The sequence below is a fragment of the Ambystoma mexicanum genome, chromosome 8, assembly GCF_040938575.1.
Source record: "Ambystoma mexicanum isolate Mex_15411 chromosome 8, UKY_AmexF1_1, whole genome shotgun sequence".
NCBI classification, from domain to species: Eukaryota; Metazoa; Chordata; class Amphibia; order Caudata; family Ambystomatidae; genus Ambystoma; species Ambystoma mexicanum.
The window spans coordinates 482,958,745-482,975,314 of NC_090929.1; positions in this window are offsets into that span (position 1 = coordinate 482,958,745).

Consider the following 16,570-nt stretch of genomic DNA (forward strand, 5'->3'; position numbering starts at 1 on the left):
TATTGAAGGAACTTGAGTCACCTATTGCCACACCTGATACCGGCACTAAGGATCAGACCTGGTGTGCAGATATCCAACAGGCATTAGCAAACAAAATAAATACTCTGCAAAACCAAATCCAACAAAAAAAAAGACTCCCTAAACCTTCCGAACCCACTGAAACCTTTGCCTAACGTTATACCTAGCACACAGACAGAAAATCATACTTTCACTTAAACCCTCCAACTGCAAAGGAGACATCTGCCCTGCACACATAATCAAAGACGCTGCCAGAGACCTATCACCTTTTATCGCCAAACTTATAAATGCATCTTTTTCCTCGGGCAACATCCCCCCCAATCTAAAACAATCCTGGGTGCTCCCCCTCCTCAAGAAGCAGACATTAGATCCCCTCATCCCCAACAATTACTGACCCATCAACACAGTACCTTTTCTATTGAAAATCTTGGACAAAATGTCCCACGCCCAGATTCAAAAATACCTTGAACTACACAAACTTCTAGGCTCCAGACAATCGGGTTTCCACCCGCTACACGGTACGGAAACAGCCCTTATCGATCTAAAGACCCAAATAGATGAGTTGAGGGACAAGGGAAAGACAGCACTCCTCCTTTTACTTGACCTCTCTGTGGCATTCGACGTAGTGGACCACAAGGTCCTATGCAGACACCTGGATTCAGCAGCCCATTTCTCCACTGAAGCCATCAGATGGATTGAATGCTTCCTGAGCGAGAGAACGATGAGAGTCTTCTCACCCTCAGCAGCAGCAGACCCCTCACCTATCACCCGTGGAGTCCCCCAGGGCTCTTGTGTCTCCCCAACCTTATACAACATTTTCACCAAACCTTTGTTCGACGATTTGGACCATCTGGGGATCACCTACATCAACTATGCAGATGCTACTCAGATTCTCCTCCCACTTTCAGGGATCACAGCAAGGACAGAGAGTTGGTGAACAGGGTGTATCTCATCATTCAGGCATGGATGGCATCCCATGGCCTGTGCCTGAATGATGATAAGACAGAGCTAATCATCTTGGGTACGCATGCCAATATTAACAAACTAGGCCTTGAATACGCCTCGTTCAATATAGACGGCAACATTATCAAAGTATCCAGGGAGGTAAAAACCCTTGGCTTTTACCTGGATTCCACTATGTCATTTACTAAACAGGTTAATTCACTAGCATCCACTACTGCATATACTTGTAAATTAATCAGAGCAGGCAGACCATTCCTAGCCAATGATAGTTGCATGATCCTGGCGAGGGCCCTCATACTCTCCAGACTTGATTACTGCAATGCTCTCTATAGCGGTGCTAATAAAACTATTACCCAAAGGCTACAAATCCTACAAAACAATGCCTTGAGAGCTGTGCTCGGCATAAATAAAAGAGAGCATATCACCAAAATTAGACGCCAACACAAATGGCTCTCCGCTGACAACAAAATCCAACTAAAGATGGCCTCCCTAACCCACAAATCCCTCAACAATGCTGCCCCCAGCTATCTGATGGACAAATTAAAGAGAAAGTCATCCATCAGACAGACTAGAACCATTCATTCTAACTGTCTGATAATTCCAAGATTCAAACTCTCCACCATTGGAGGTAATAGCTTCCCTGTGAAAGCTGCTACACTTTGGAACTCCTTAACAGATAACCTGAGAGCAGACCAACACTACTTACACTTTAGAAGGAACTTCATCAAACACCTGAATTCCAATACCCCATAGCCACCTTCATCGTAGTCTCATCTAGCCACAGCCCCTACAGTATTATATAACCTTGCCCACTTAAGCACATGACACTGAACAACTATTATACATTATATCTTATCCACACATATTAATCCTACTTCCTACACCTGTACATAATGACACACACATATTTTGCTGTACATATATATCACTGTATTGGACATTGTACTTTGTATATTTCTATAATTTTTAATTGTGTATGTCGATAATTATGCATAACTGTACATTTCTGTAACATTGTAAGCTTTGCATTTTCTTTCTGCTGCGCCCTGCTGCGTCTGGGTATGGAGCGCATTATAAATAAACAAACAAACAAACTATGACAACAGTGATGACAGGCATCCATACAGTAGAGTCTGGGTCAAATTTGGCTAGACATGTCACAAATGTCCATGGCTAATCTGTGGAAGCATGTGCTGGGGTAATGTCACCAGCAGGAATGAGAAACAATGCACATGGCGCTGTGCATATGGCAGAATATTATTTAAAGCCCATGTTCCACATATGAAATACATAATTCCACATTGTGTGTCCCCACACAGTGCCCAGTAACACCTGTCTAATACAGTGCTGGCACCTTGCACTGTGCTACATCACATAGCCAACTCACATGGATACACATGACAATTACTACTAGCACACATTACTCCAGCAGAAAAACAAGACATCTATATACAGCACTCCACATTGTCTAGGTGCCATATTTAGTGTATTGGTGTACTGTGCCCATATCGTCACATTTACCAGCAACACTGATATTGTCTATTCGTTCACAGGAGATGACAATGACGCTGATGACACCATAAGCGTGTTTTGAATGCATACAGTTTATGTGTAAAAACATGGTGTAAATTAAGTTGCGTAATGTATGCATGATTTTTATACCTTACGTGTATGGTTTTACCCCTGTGTTTGCCGGTATAAAGTCAGAGGACAAATGCGTATGGGACCAACATATGACCATGCACAAATCCAAGGTGTAAACGGTTTATTCCTTGGATTTGTGCAGTGGATTTATGCAACAAAGGCTTCTAAATAGCTCTGTTATGTCCATCCAAACACTCGTTTGTCCCAAGGGTACTGTGAAGCCCCCAGTATTATTAACAAGGCATTGCAAATTGACCTAGGGAACTTGCACTCACAGAGCATAGTGATTCAGTATGTGGATGACCTCCTGGTTTGTAGTGCAACAGAACATCTGTCTAGAAAAGACTCAGTGAAACGAAGAGTTAAAAAGTGGAAAAGAATAAACTACATTACTGTTAGCAAGAAGTTGTTTATCTACGGCAGATGATATCGTCAACAGGTAGAAGGTTACCTCGAGAAAGGGCTATAACAGTGGAGAACACATCATAGCCAGCCACGGTTCAGCAGATGCAACAGTTTTGGGTTAATGTAACTGTAGTCGAGCATGATATTTGACTATTCAACACATACCTAACCCCTTTTGCAAGGGCTAAAAGAAGCAGAGAAAGCAAAAGGGCCTCTGATCTGGACAGACCAAATGCTCAAGTCATTTCAGAAACTTAAAAACGCGATCAGCAATGCCCCTGTTCTAGCAACACCAGAATATAAAAAGCATGTATTTTTGTTTTCACACTCCAATGGTCAAGTAATGATGGCTGTCCTCATGCAGAAGATGTCACTGGGACATAAGCCTCTGACATATTACAATGGTCATCTAGACCCAGTGATGCAGGGCCATTTTCTATGTGAGCAGGTATTGGCAGCAGCTGTATATGCCATTGAGAAATCATCCACCATTTACATGGAATGTCGTCACATTTTATGTGGAGCATTCAGTTTTTACAATCCTAGAGAAATCGAAATCGACCCTCACTACCCAGTGAGTATCAGGCTACGAGGTCCTTCTCTCAAATCCCTCCATTCAAATGTTCAGGTGTCATACTGTCAATCCTGCCACATGTATCACAGAACCAGTGTAGGCTAACGACACAGTACACGACTACGCAACATATCTGGGTACTACTGATGACACTGTCATCGTTTAGACAGACACTCTCGATTGATGGTTCATCGACCATTGACCAGAGTAATGGTATTAAGCGTATGGGAGCAGTAGTAGTGAGACTTGAATCAGGAGAATACAAGGTGTTGGCTAGGGTTCCTCTACCATCATGCTACTCTGCGCAAGCAGCTGAATGTGTGCCCCTAAAAAAAGCATTGGAACTGTCCATAGAATGTCCCATCACAATTTACTCAGATTCAGCTAATGTCACATCCACGGTACATTCAGGCGTGTCAAGATGATCCCGGAGAGACTTAAAAAAAGACAGCAAACCTGTGCAACATGCTGCATTGCTATCCCCGCTCATACATGCATTATCCATCTCCACAGAACCTCTGGTTGCCAAAAGCACAGCACACATGAACAACACAGATCCCATTGTTATGGCAATAGTGCAGCGGACTCAGGAGCCAAAAAAGCAGCATACACCCCAGATGATAAAGAATACCCTTTCCTTGAGTTAACACTGCAGCTAGTGCACATGGACACAGCACAATAGAACTTTTGGATGAGGAAGCAGAAAGCACTGATGCAACTGGGTTCTCTGGAGTTCTTTACAACCGGTACAAGTAACTATCCCTTACAATGCACTTACTTTGACTGAGATTATTGAACTACAAGCACAAGCTCCCCAACAGGGAAGAAAGCTATGGACAAAGAGGGGCTGCTCCCTGTCTCCGACAGACCTTATTGGATGCCCCAGGAGTCTTACCCAAGCTGATTAGTGATTTCATATCAAACTTTACCCTGTGGTACATAAACACTACTGGTCCTACTTACAAAACACTGAAAGCGATATTGCCCTCCTACCCCCCAATGCCATTATGACACCTCCATATTTATTACGTTAACACGTGCAGTAACTATAGCTACCTGATTGTTGTGGTCTGACCTTTCTCTTGATGGCTTTAAGCAGGTCCTGGTGGCAAATCTGCTGCCAAATTTCTAGTACGTGAAGTGTTTCCCCGATAGGGCATTTGTGATATCATTAGATCTGATAATGACACACATTTTTACAATGAGATGTTTAAAGAAATATGCTCTTTATTGGGAGTAAAACACAAAATATGCTCCATTTACCACCCACAAGCCAACAGGAAAGTTGAATGTATGAATGGCCTATTGAAGCAAAAACTTCCCATATTGTATAATACATTGCATAAGTCTTAGCTGCACTGTCTGCCCCTCTCACTTTTCGTACTGCGTAACCACCCAGATTCTGATCATCACCTTACCCCCATGAAATAGTGATAGGCAGGAGGATTCACAATCCTCTCATACCTGCATGCACAGACTCCAATGCACACTGCTCTGCTAAAATGCTGGTGGAGGAGTTCCAGGGGTACCGTAAGGACTTAACCAAAGCTGTCAGAATTATATCTCGCCAGACTGGGCCCCAGCCCAGCAACAAGAGCTAACACCACCTCTACCAGGTTCCTCATCATAACAGCAACAGGACCCATCACAAGCACAGCCACAATAGCTCTTCCCCGCTGATAAAGTTTATATCCATAACTTTTTACGCAAGTGGAATGAACCACGCTTTGAGGGACCACTCAACGTGATCTACGCTACTCCCAAAGCAGTCAAGGTAGCAGAGAAATTACAATGTATTCCACGACCACAAAATGAAGAACACAAAATGAAGAACACCTTTACACTCCACCATCCCGCAGCAGGAGGCAGGGACACCAAGGGGAGTATTGTTTCCCCCTTCTTGTCCCTGATCACATTAATGACTTATTTGCATTCCTTTGGGCAGGAGGACATTATTGCCCAACCACAAAAGGATTTAGATTGCTTCAGAAAGTGTATGCCCTATATTGTTTTTCTTTTTTGCATCTCTTGGTTCGTTATGTTATGTTTTTTGGGGTTCTCTTTTGGGGAACAGGGAGCTCTACAATCTTTCTAATACGCCACTCAATGAACTTCTAGTGAATGCCACAGCCTCTAGGGCCAGAGTTAAGAGGGACATTGTTAATTCAACAGAAACACCAGGTAGATTCAATGATGTGCATCACCATGCAGAGGATAACTTGTGGTATTGCCACATATAGGTGGTGGGGATAAAGAAATTGACTGACCCTTGTTTTGTCTGCTCATTCATCCCCCATGCAGCAGCAATACCAAGATTGTTTATACCTTAGGAGGTACCATTACAAAGGCAGTATGCTTGTTTCACTTGGCTTTATGTAGAGTGGGAGGCACTTTCCAGGTGACCAAGGTATGGGTCCAGTGGAGGGTGGTGAACACAGCGATATATGACAATAATTATGTGGAGCAGATAATGGTAACGGAAGAAAATGGGTTGAGCGATCTTATACAGAGGTATTGAGAAAAGGGGCAGAGGCAAATAACTGAGGAACGGACAAAGTTTCTTAGGAAGATTGGGTTCTTTTTCACAACATTCCCTGAGTCCAAGTGTTTTTATGATACTGTGCTCAACAAATCACATTGCAGGATTCAACCTGGTTTACAAGTATTGGGTGCAGTATATCATAAGAGAGACTGGGCTCCAGGGATCTCTGCATGCAGAAGGGCAGGGGGAGGGTGGTGTTTGGGCTATCCATAGATTTGGTGTCAAGAATACATGACAGTTGTTACTACACAGGGAAAATATGGCATGAGTTTAACATGGATTCATTCAAATGTGCCCCCGATAACAGTTTTAAGACTCTCTCAATTCTCCTTATGTTTTAGGGGCAATGACACTGTACCTGTGGGTGTGAATAGGAACTGCAACAAAACAATCAGCCTCCCCAACATTGAAGGAGGCACTGCTGCCCTCATGGACTTATACTGGGTGTGTGTGGGACTCGCCTACATCCAATTGCTGCCAGCCTGGAGAGGTGATTGTTCTTTGGCAGAGTTGTAAGCACCAACGCTGATTGTGCCTGAAGCAAATGTTACATCTATCAGCAAGCACTCAATGACAAAGGCCACATACCTGCTGCACTATTGAGTTAATCGATCCTTGGGCTTGCGTCATCGTCTCTGCAGCAATTATTTATCTCAAGTCTCAGTGAACAGACTGGATGAAATCCCAGATGAATACCGACTGTTCGGCAACGGAGAGATGATTTGTGCATCAGCGATAAACATGGCAAATGGTTGCAGATTACTAGGTGGGAAATTATTCAACTGGCCAATGATACAGAGAATGGCTTAAAAGCAGTTAGGGAAGAACTATGGGCCATAAGATTCACTACCTTACAGAACCTTGCCTAAATTGCGCTTCCTGACGTCCACTTTGCATGGCTCTTTCTGTTCTGGCTATTTATTTATAAGTATCTGTTTGTGTCTAGTCTGCCACATTATGCCTCCGTGTCCATTGAAGCGCATTACAAGTTTATAAAGTAAAGTAAGTAAAGTAAAGTAAAGAACAGGTACATTCTGGACCTCATGACTGCCATGGAGGGTTAGGTTTGCGCCAAACTGGAAACTTCTTGCTGCACGTACACAGCCCTAAACGATGAGAACAATGGGAGCATTGCCCAAGCTGTACAGGCTCTGCACACTACTATGGAGAAGAAAGAGGATACAACCTGAGGACTGGCTCCTATCATCCTTTCCATGGGTAACTTGATGAATGAGCAATCTTCTCAAAGTTCTTATACCTATTTTTGTCTTGTTGTTTGTTCTTTTTTGCACTTGACAATTGCTGATGGGGTGCTGCAAGAAAATGATGGTCAAAGTTACACCTATGATATCACTCACAATACAACATACTGATGATGTCCCTCTTGTGAATTCTGCACACACACTGACTGATGAATGGATACCTAAGAAGGATCATCGTATGGTCCGAGTGGAACATCCAATTGGCAGCAAGGGTACTTTATTTGAGTGACCCGATGACCGAGAGCAGTTTATTGAAACATATGTAGACCCCAAAGGCAACAGTGACTGTTCTTTTTTGTCATGTAGCCCCAAAGAATACACGGGAGATTTGGATAATGTTTTTAAGGTTTGGATGCCAAAAGCTGCTTTTGCCGGAAGGAGGGACGAAAGGGATGGTGTAGTTGATTTCTCAACTAGATGGGGGCACGTAAAGGGGCAGCGAGGTACCCTGTCACAAATGTAGATGGAAGTATATGTTGCAGGAATATTATCAAGGAGAGCAGTGTTGCTAATTTGCTTGCAGCTAGTGTTGCAGCTAGTGTTAGGCTTCTTTATGGCGTTTTTAGGTCTTCCAGGATGCTCTACGGCATTGGGGCCTTGTTGAAAGGCCAGTGCACATTAGTGTTGTCCTATTTAACGATTCAAGAGTTCCTTAAGTGGTTGCCAAAGTGTGTGGCGCAGTGTTAGCAGAGTAAACAGGAGTCAATTTCCACAGCTGCATCTCACTGAGAGACTTGAATACACAAGCAAGTAACAGTTAGCACACTGTAGTGTAATGGCTTATGCCCTTTGAATTCCCTGACAAGAAGTGATATTTTCAAAGACAGTCTTCAGCATGGAGGGGGGCAGAGCTTGAGAACTGCAGAGGTTTCATTGCTAGGTAAAAGGCATTGGCAGCAAGCAATGGTTGTGATGACGGAGGGTTTGTATTCATCCCTCTGCATGGAGGAAGGCAGACATCTGCTGAGCGATGCATGCAAAGAATCTATGTTGGATATTGGTCAATTAGGATAGGACAATTAGGCTGACTCCATGTCATGATCCACAGAACGCGCCCCTTTTGGACTTCATGGTCCTTGTCACAACGGGACTTGCACTCTTTGATACTCCCAACATGGCCGTCTAACATGGTACGCCTTGCACAAGCTTCCATGTCGGATGTAGCACATTCTACAAATAGACCACGCAACCGCGGCCCCGCGCGTCTCAACGCTATCGCTGGTAGTGACTAGACGTGTGCTCCGTAGTTCGCTGAACTATTCTCCTGTCCTTGTTTCCCGGACCTTCTAATTTCCCAATTCATTCCTCCCTCATCTCTTTACCTTGTTTCCCGGATTTCGTGTACCTCCTTTGTGTACACTTCCTTGCTTCCTGGACGTCCTTAGCATCTGAGTATCCTGGAACGCTGAACGCACGCTGGAGTCAGAGGAGACTCGCGTGGGCTTGTACAAAACCCGATCCGTGCGCAAGAAGACTTCCTCCAAGAAATCCTGCAAGGAGCGATCTCAGGTGAGAAGGGGAGAATTCCATGACATTTTGAGACGCCAAATGACCGAAGTTGAAACTAACATGGAAAAGGCCGTTCAGGATCTCATGCGTGGCATGCAAGAATTAACGACCGAGGTTCAGAATTTAAAGGCGGAAAACGCTGCATTGAAACAACTAGTTTGGTCCCGCGATTCTGCCATAAAGGAAAGCGTGCTACTGGGTGGCATTGTAGACAAATACGATGGGTCTGCAAAAACCCTTCGTGGATTCCTTGACTCTTGTTTTGTCTACTTTACCTTTAAGCCCTACTCTTTTTCAACTCCCAGGGTGAAGGTGGGCTTTATAATCTCACACCTCTCCGGGAATGCACTGACTTGGGCTACTCCTTTAGTCAATTCTGGAGATGCCCTCCTGGATGATTACGATGGATTCATACAGGGCCTTAAAACCATGTTTGATCGCCCAGGACAGGTCTATAGTGCCGAGGAACGTCTACTTGACTTTCGGCAAGGATCCCAGGACATGCTTACGTATGTCACACGTTCAAACGATTGGCCAAGGAAGCGGATTGGTCTTCAGAAGAAAACTTTACTCTTTTCCGAAGGGGACTAAATGAAGAGATAAAAGACGAATTAGCCAGAGTGGCTCGTCCAAGTTCATTCCAGGCCCTTATGGATCTTGCCATGCAGATAGACTTTTGTATCCAGGAAAGGAAGGCAGAGAGGAAAAAGACCAAGATTTGAGACCTCATTGAAACCCGACCCTACTCCAGTCTCTGGTTGCGATCCAGAACCCATGAAAATAGGGGCCGTCCGTGGACCCATATCCCCGCAAGAAAGGATGAGAAGGATCCACACGGGCTTATGCATTTATTGTGCCTCGGATAAACACCTAGTTAGAGAATGTCCTGTAGCCCCTCCACGGCGTTCGGGAAACGCCAGCTCCCGATCCTAGATGGAGCAAGGCTTCGGGAGAGAGATGTTTGTTCCACATCTATTCCATCCCTGAACTCTCCTGGACAGAACAATCTAGTGATTCTACAAGCCTTCCTATCGTCATCCAAGAATGAGACCTACCCCATTTTGGCCTTGGTGGATTGTGGGGCTGTGGGAATATTCATTGATCAAGATTGGGTCTTTAAACACCACATTCCATATGAAACATGAAGTATCATGCAACCTGTGGAGGGGACCGACAGAAGACCTCTCACTTCAGGACCTATCTCCTTGCAGACCAAAGAAATCCAACTCTCGATAAACCATCACCAAGAGTTGATCAAATTTGACATCATCAAGTCAGCCCATTACCCCATGGTAATGGGTATGCCCTGGTTGCAGAAACACAATCCTTACATCAATTGGGCAGCAGGATCCTTGTTTCTTGGTTCGGAGTTTTGCATGTCTCACTGTCTATTCCCGTATTCCTCCTTGACAACTTCCGAAAGCACGCCAACAGACCAGCAAGGCCCACTCATGATTTTCAAACATCATACAGGTTCTGAGGGCCTATCAGTAATACGCTGATGTGTTTTCAACTGCTATAGTCCAGGCCCTACCCCCTCACAGACCGGAAGACGGCAATATAGATACAGAACCTTCAGCAGTGATTCCCTTTGGGAGGATGTTCATTCTATCCGAACCGGAAAAAAAAGCCCTTAGAGAATACTTGGATACCAACCTTGAAAATGACACCATAAGACCATCTAAATCTCCAGCTGGAGCTTCATTGTTTTTTGTTCCCAAGAAAGACACTAAAGAGTTTAGACCTTGTCTTGATTATCGTGGATTGAATCAGTGCACCCTCAAGGACTGCTATCCCTTGCCCTTAATCTCTGATATCGTGGAAGCAGTGAGAGGAGCTGTAATCTTCACGAAGTTGGATCTCAGGGGTGCATACCATCTGATCCGTATCAGGTAAGGAGACGAATGGAAAACAGCCTTTAGAACACCCTTTGGTTACTTTGAGTACTTGGTAATGCCCTTCGGGCTTGCAAATGCCCCCGCAGTCTTCCAACGCTTCAAAGATAGGGTGTTTTCTGACATGTTGTTCCTCTTCGTCATCGTTTACCTGGACGATATCTTGATTTACTCCAAGGATCCTCAAAAGCATGAAGAGCATGTAAAGGCAGTTTTTCAATGGCTACGTGAACCCAAACTCGTAGCTAAACCAGAGAAATGCCTTTTTCATGTCACTTCTGTTCATTATCTAGGATTTGTCCTTAGTCCAGAAGGAATAGGAATGGACCATTCAAAGGTAAAAGGTATACTTTCTTGGCCTGTTCCCACTTCTGTGAAACAGATTCAATTCTTCCTGGGGCTTGCCAATTTATACCAGAAATTCATACCATCCTTTTCTGAGATAGTTCAACCGAACATTACATTATTGAAAAAAGACACCCCCTTCCTATGGACCCCAGCCCAGGACAAGGCATTCCAACGATTAAAAACGGAGTTTACTCAAGCCCCTATCCTTGCTCAACCCAATATTAATCGACCATTCCTAGTGGAGACGGATGCCTCTAACTACGCCATAGGAGCAGTGTTACAGCAAGAATTTGAGGATAAATTAGAGCACCCCATTGCTTACCTCTCACGAACCCTGACTCCCAACGAGACTCATTACTCCATCTTGGAAAAGGAACTGTTGGCATCCGTCAAGCCTTCACCGAATGGCGACATCTACTTCTGGGAGCTAAACATCCTGTCCAGGTCCGTACGGACCATCTAAATCTTCAAGTCCTGCAATCTATGGAATGTAGGAATAGCCGTCAAGCCCTTTGGGCCTTCTTCTTTGCCCAGTACCAGTTCCACATCCATCATGTCCCCGGATCACAGAACATAATTGCTGATGCTTTATCTCGACATCCTGATTACGAAACTCTTGAAGATCGGGCCTACCCAAAGATGTTTCCCCACACAATTTTTGTAGCTCAAGCAGTCAGTCTCCTGGAAGACATTCGAATGCAAACCCAGTCCTCTGAAATCTGGAAAGAATTCACAGGAAAGAATCGATGGAGTCTTAAAACTAGAGACGGATATTTCTTCAAGTACAATGCTCTGGTCATTGCCACACAGAGACTGCAACTACGGATTATTAACCTCTGTCATGACACTCTTCACTGCGGGCATCGTGGTGTCACCAACACCCTTCGTCTCGTACAAAGACAATTTTGGTGGCCAAAAACGAAAACTGACATTCAACGGTACATTCAAGCCTGCGCAGTCTGCAGTCAAAACAAACATGAAAACAAGAAACCGGCAGGTCTCCTACTTCAACCTACACTACCTTCTAGGCCCTGGGAGTTCATTGCTACAGTCTTTATCATGGAATTACCACCATCTAGGGGCTATACGACAATCATGGTCACCATTGATTTATTCACCCACATGGCCCATTTTACACCATTGTACAAATTGCCATCTTCCTCAGAACTCGCTGCCATTTTCCTGGAACATATATTTCGCCTTCATGGACTCCCTTCCAAGATCATATCAGATCGAGGACCTCAATACATCTCACAATTCTGGAAACATCTATGTCGTATTCTAGGAATCCAATGTGCTCTCTCATCGGGTTATCACCCACAGACTAATGGAGCTACGGAACGTGTGAACCAGACCCTGGAACAATACCTTCGTTGTTTCGCCACCAAGGTACAGGACGACTAGTCACTCCTTATACCCGTGGCTGAATTCGCTTACAATAACTCTGATCATTCGGCAGTCAAGATCAGCCCTTTTTATTGCAGCCAAGGATTCCACCCGTCAGTTCTACCTTCCATTCTCCCACATCCCACACCTGTACCAACAGTTGACTCCTGGATTGAAACTCTCATCAATGTTCACAAGGAAGCCAAAGAACATTTAGAAAAGGCCCGGACTCACGCTAAACATTATGCGGATACCAAAAGAAGACCAGGGCCTTCTTATGCCATCGGTGATCAGGTCTGGCTGTCCTCGAAACTAGCCCCCCGTTACTATGGACCTTTTTCCATAAAGGAAATCATAAACCCAGTCTCATTCCAGCTCAAGTTACCAGACTCCTGGAAGAAGATTCATCCAGTTTTTCACACTTCCTTATTAAAACCTTACATCCGATCCTCCCGGAAATCCTACAGACCCAGCCCCGTGGTGGTGGACAATCAGCTGGAATATGAAGTATCCAGAATATGCGACTCTAGGTATAAATGGGGTCAACTTCAATATTTGGTTGAGTGGAAAGGATATCCTCTGAGTGAAAGAACCTGGGAACCACTTTCTAATCTGAATACCCATCGATTGCTGAGAAGGTATTATCTCATACACCCGGGCAAACCTGGTGTAACAAGTTTTCGGAGGAGGCATGCTGCCATGATCCACAGAACGCTTCCCTTTTGGAATTCCTGGTCCTTGTCACAACGGGGCTTGCACTCTTTGATACTCCCAACATGGCCGTCTAACGTGGTACGCCTTGCACCAGCTTCCACGTCGGACGTAGCACATTCTACAAATAGACCACACCCCCGCTGCCCCGCGCGTCTCAACGCTACCACTGGTAGTGACTAGACGTGTGCTCCGTAGTTCGCTGAACTATTCTCCTGTCCTTGGTTCCTGGACCTTCTAATTTCCCAATTCATTCCTCCCTCATCTCTTTACCTTGTTTCCCGGATTTCGTGTACACTTCCTCGCTTCCTGGACGTCCTGAGCATCCGAGTATCCTGGAACGCTGAACGCACGCTGGAGTCAGAGGAGACTCACGTGGGCTTGTACAAAACCCGATCCGTGCGCAAGAAGACTTCCTCCAACAAATCCTGCAAGGAGCGATCTCAGGTGAGAAGGGGGGAATTCAATGACACTCAGGGCTTGTGGGCAGGAGCTAATAGAAGGGTTAGCATGGGATTATATTTGATGTCTAGAAATGTATATTATTGTAGCTTTTGTTTCCAACTACCTTTTTTATGATGCTAATACTTATGGGTCTCACATTATAGATTGTGTCATTTGAAGTAGACATAGGTGCCAGGCAGACCCCACAGCATGATGGAAAGGTACGACTAGTATCTTCTATTTAATTTGGACTTTAGTGTTGCATCAATCCAAGGGAATTTTAGACTGACAAGTATGCACCTGGATTGCTGACAGTGTAAACTTGAGTAATTCTCCCAGAATTACATTTTAGTTACATCTTGGCAGAAGGAGACCTCTGGTGTCTTCTCTCACGGGACCTTGTCCACGCAGACGGAATGTCTGGTCACCCGGGATGAAGCTATTCAAATGTATGTAGTTATGGTATCATGATGAGTAGATATCATGTTTCTAGCCAATTCATTGGTCTCACGCTGACATGTATTTTCTAGGTCTGCCCATATTAGCCACACATTTGAGCCACAAACAGGTAATTTTGCTGAACAGCACAGAGTGATGAAAACATGATCATATTTACTGAAAATACAGGCCTTCTGCAGAGTGAGAGGTAGACACTTGAAACACAGGACTTTGTGCTATAATACACAGTGTGATAAAAGTACTTGAAATACTGGCTTTCTTGTATATAATGCACTGTGTGATATAAACACACATATATATATATATAAAAGATATATATATATATATATTTTCTATGTTGCAAAGAATACGTATAGTTTTTTTTTTCTAAGAGTCTGAGCTGTGAGCCAGTGACCTTCTGCCTGGAGTAGCACCTTCTGATTCTGTAAACAATGTCTGTTAGCCGTTCTGCAGGCTCTCTCCGGGAAGCCCGGGAAGAAAGTAAATGTTCTTGCAAAACACAAAACATAGATATGTGGCAAATACTGCAAACTACAAAAACCACACCTTCTGTAGTTTTATTATGTTGAAGGACAGAGCCACATTGTTTGACATGCTGTGTATGTGAAGGTGCCATGATGTGAAATATAATTGCTGACAAAATCCCTAAATTCCATCAAAGGACAGAGAATTGTCCTTGACTAGTCTGTACACACATACATTAATGTCTGCTGAAAATCCATTATTGCCAAAATTCCTAGCTGCCACTGAAGGACAGACGCCATGTATTTTGCCATGCTGCACACATGGACAATGCAGTCAGCTAAAAATCCATTGTTGGCAAAATTCCTAGTGGCCTCTGCCTCTGAAGGACAGAGACAATAGGTGGGGAAAGACATGAAAATAGGGACTGCCCAAAGGGTATATAAGGGAGTTAGTTCAGCCCCTGCCCACTGCTGTTCAGGCGATGGAGCTGGCAGGAGGAGGCAGACACAGATGGCCGGTTCAAGATGAAGAGCAGAAAAGGCTTCCCCTGTTTGGAGGGGTGATTCCACTCCTAAATCTGTTTCTGGATTTTTGAAGCTTTAAACTAGGTTCTGGTTATTTTGATTTATTTTGAGCAGAACTCTTCTTTCTTTTAAGCTTTTTGGGGAATTATTTTTACTTTTTCTCAAGGCCCCTTATGCAGCTCATAGCATAAGAGCAGACACCTTATCCAGGATCGGCAATATGGTGGTACCAGTAAGTCCAATGGACACTGAATTCTTTCTGAATACATTAAATAGTTTTGAAGCATTTAATCCGGTGTTTCTGCATTTTTGATGAAAAGCCAAAGGTGCACCAACAGGTGTCTTTTTGATTTTTTCCAACTTTTTCATTTGTTGTGACTTTGATTTCTTGGAGAAAGTTGGTCAGTCTTAGTCTTGACTGATTTGAGGTAGAGATAAATGACAATGGTTCAGCTTTTCCATTTATGGTTTATTGCATTTTAAGTGTGTTGTGTAGCGAGATGATAATAATAATGATGTTTATTTATTACATATTTCTCATAATTAAAAAGATTTATATTTTTACATGAGAGTTTAAGACACATTTATTGACTTCATTACTGAGTGATATCAGATGACATTGAACATGATTATCAAGTGTGGGGCATCTATTTGAACTACTGTGTAATTATGTGTTACACAAAGTACATTACCTTTAGTACACACCAAGGGTTAATGGATGTTGTAAGCAGAGGACTATCAATACACATTTATGTGACATTGGTAAACCTTTCCTGTGTTGGCAAATGAAAGCAGCAGCCTCTCGCAGGGATTGTTGCCTGCTCTTATCTCGGTTGCAGAGTGACAGGTACATGCTTTTCCCTACCCCTACATCAACCACAGCCTCTGCTGGGCATTCATGGACACTCTCCTGCGGGTGGAGGCAAGCCTCTGGAGGTTGGGGTGATAATAATCACGTCACTTTGGCAACCGCTGCAGGACAATGCTCTCCTTTCCTACACCCTAACAATAACAATATTCTCCCCACCTGGCTACTGAAGAGGAGCCACAGGAGTTGTTACAGGCCTGAGAGATATAAAGAATAACAGAATAGGACAAAATGACCGAGGGCAAAAAGTCTGAGGTCCGACCCCTATATCTTCGCAGATATATATGTGGGGGGGTAAAGTTAATAAAAATGTATTGGGGTAAGGTGGGGGATTGGGGGGTCTCCCCCCACATATATATTTGCGAACAAATGGGAAAAAAGAAGAAGATAAAAGTCAGACTTTTGGCAGTAGGACTTTTGAATTTGGTCATTTCACACAGATCCAAGAATAACATACACTCTAGTGAAGTGCAGGTTGCAAACCAAAGCGTTAACCCTCTAGTGAAGAGCAGGGTGTGAACTAAAGCTTAAAGCACTCAAGTGAAGAGCATGG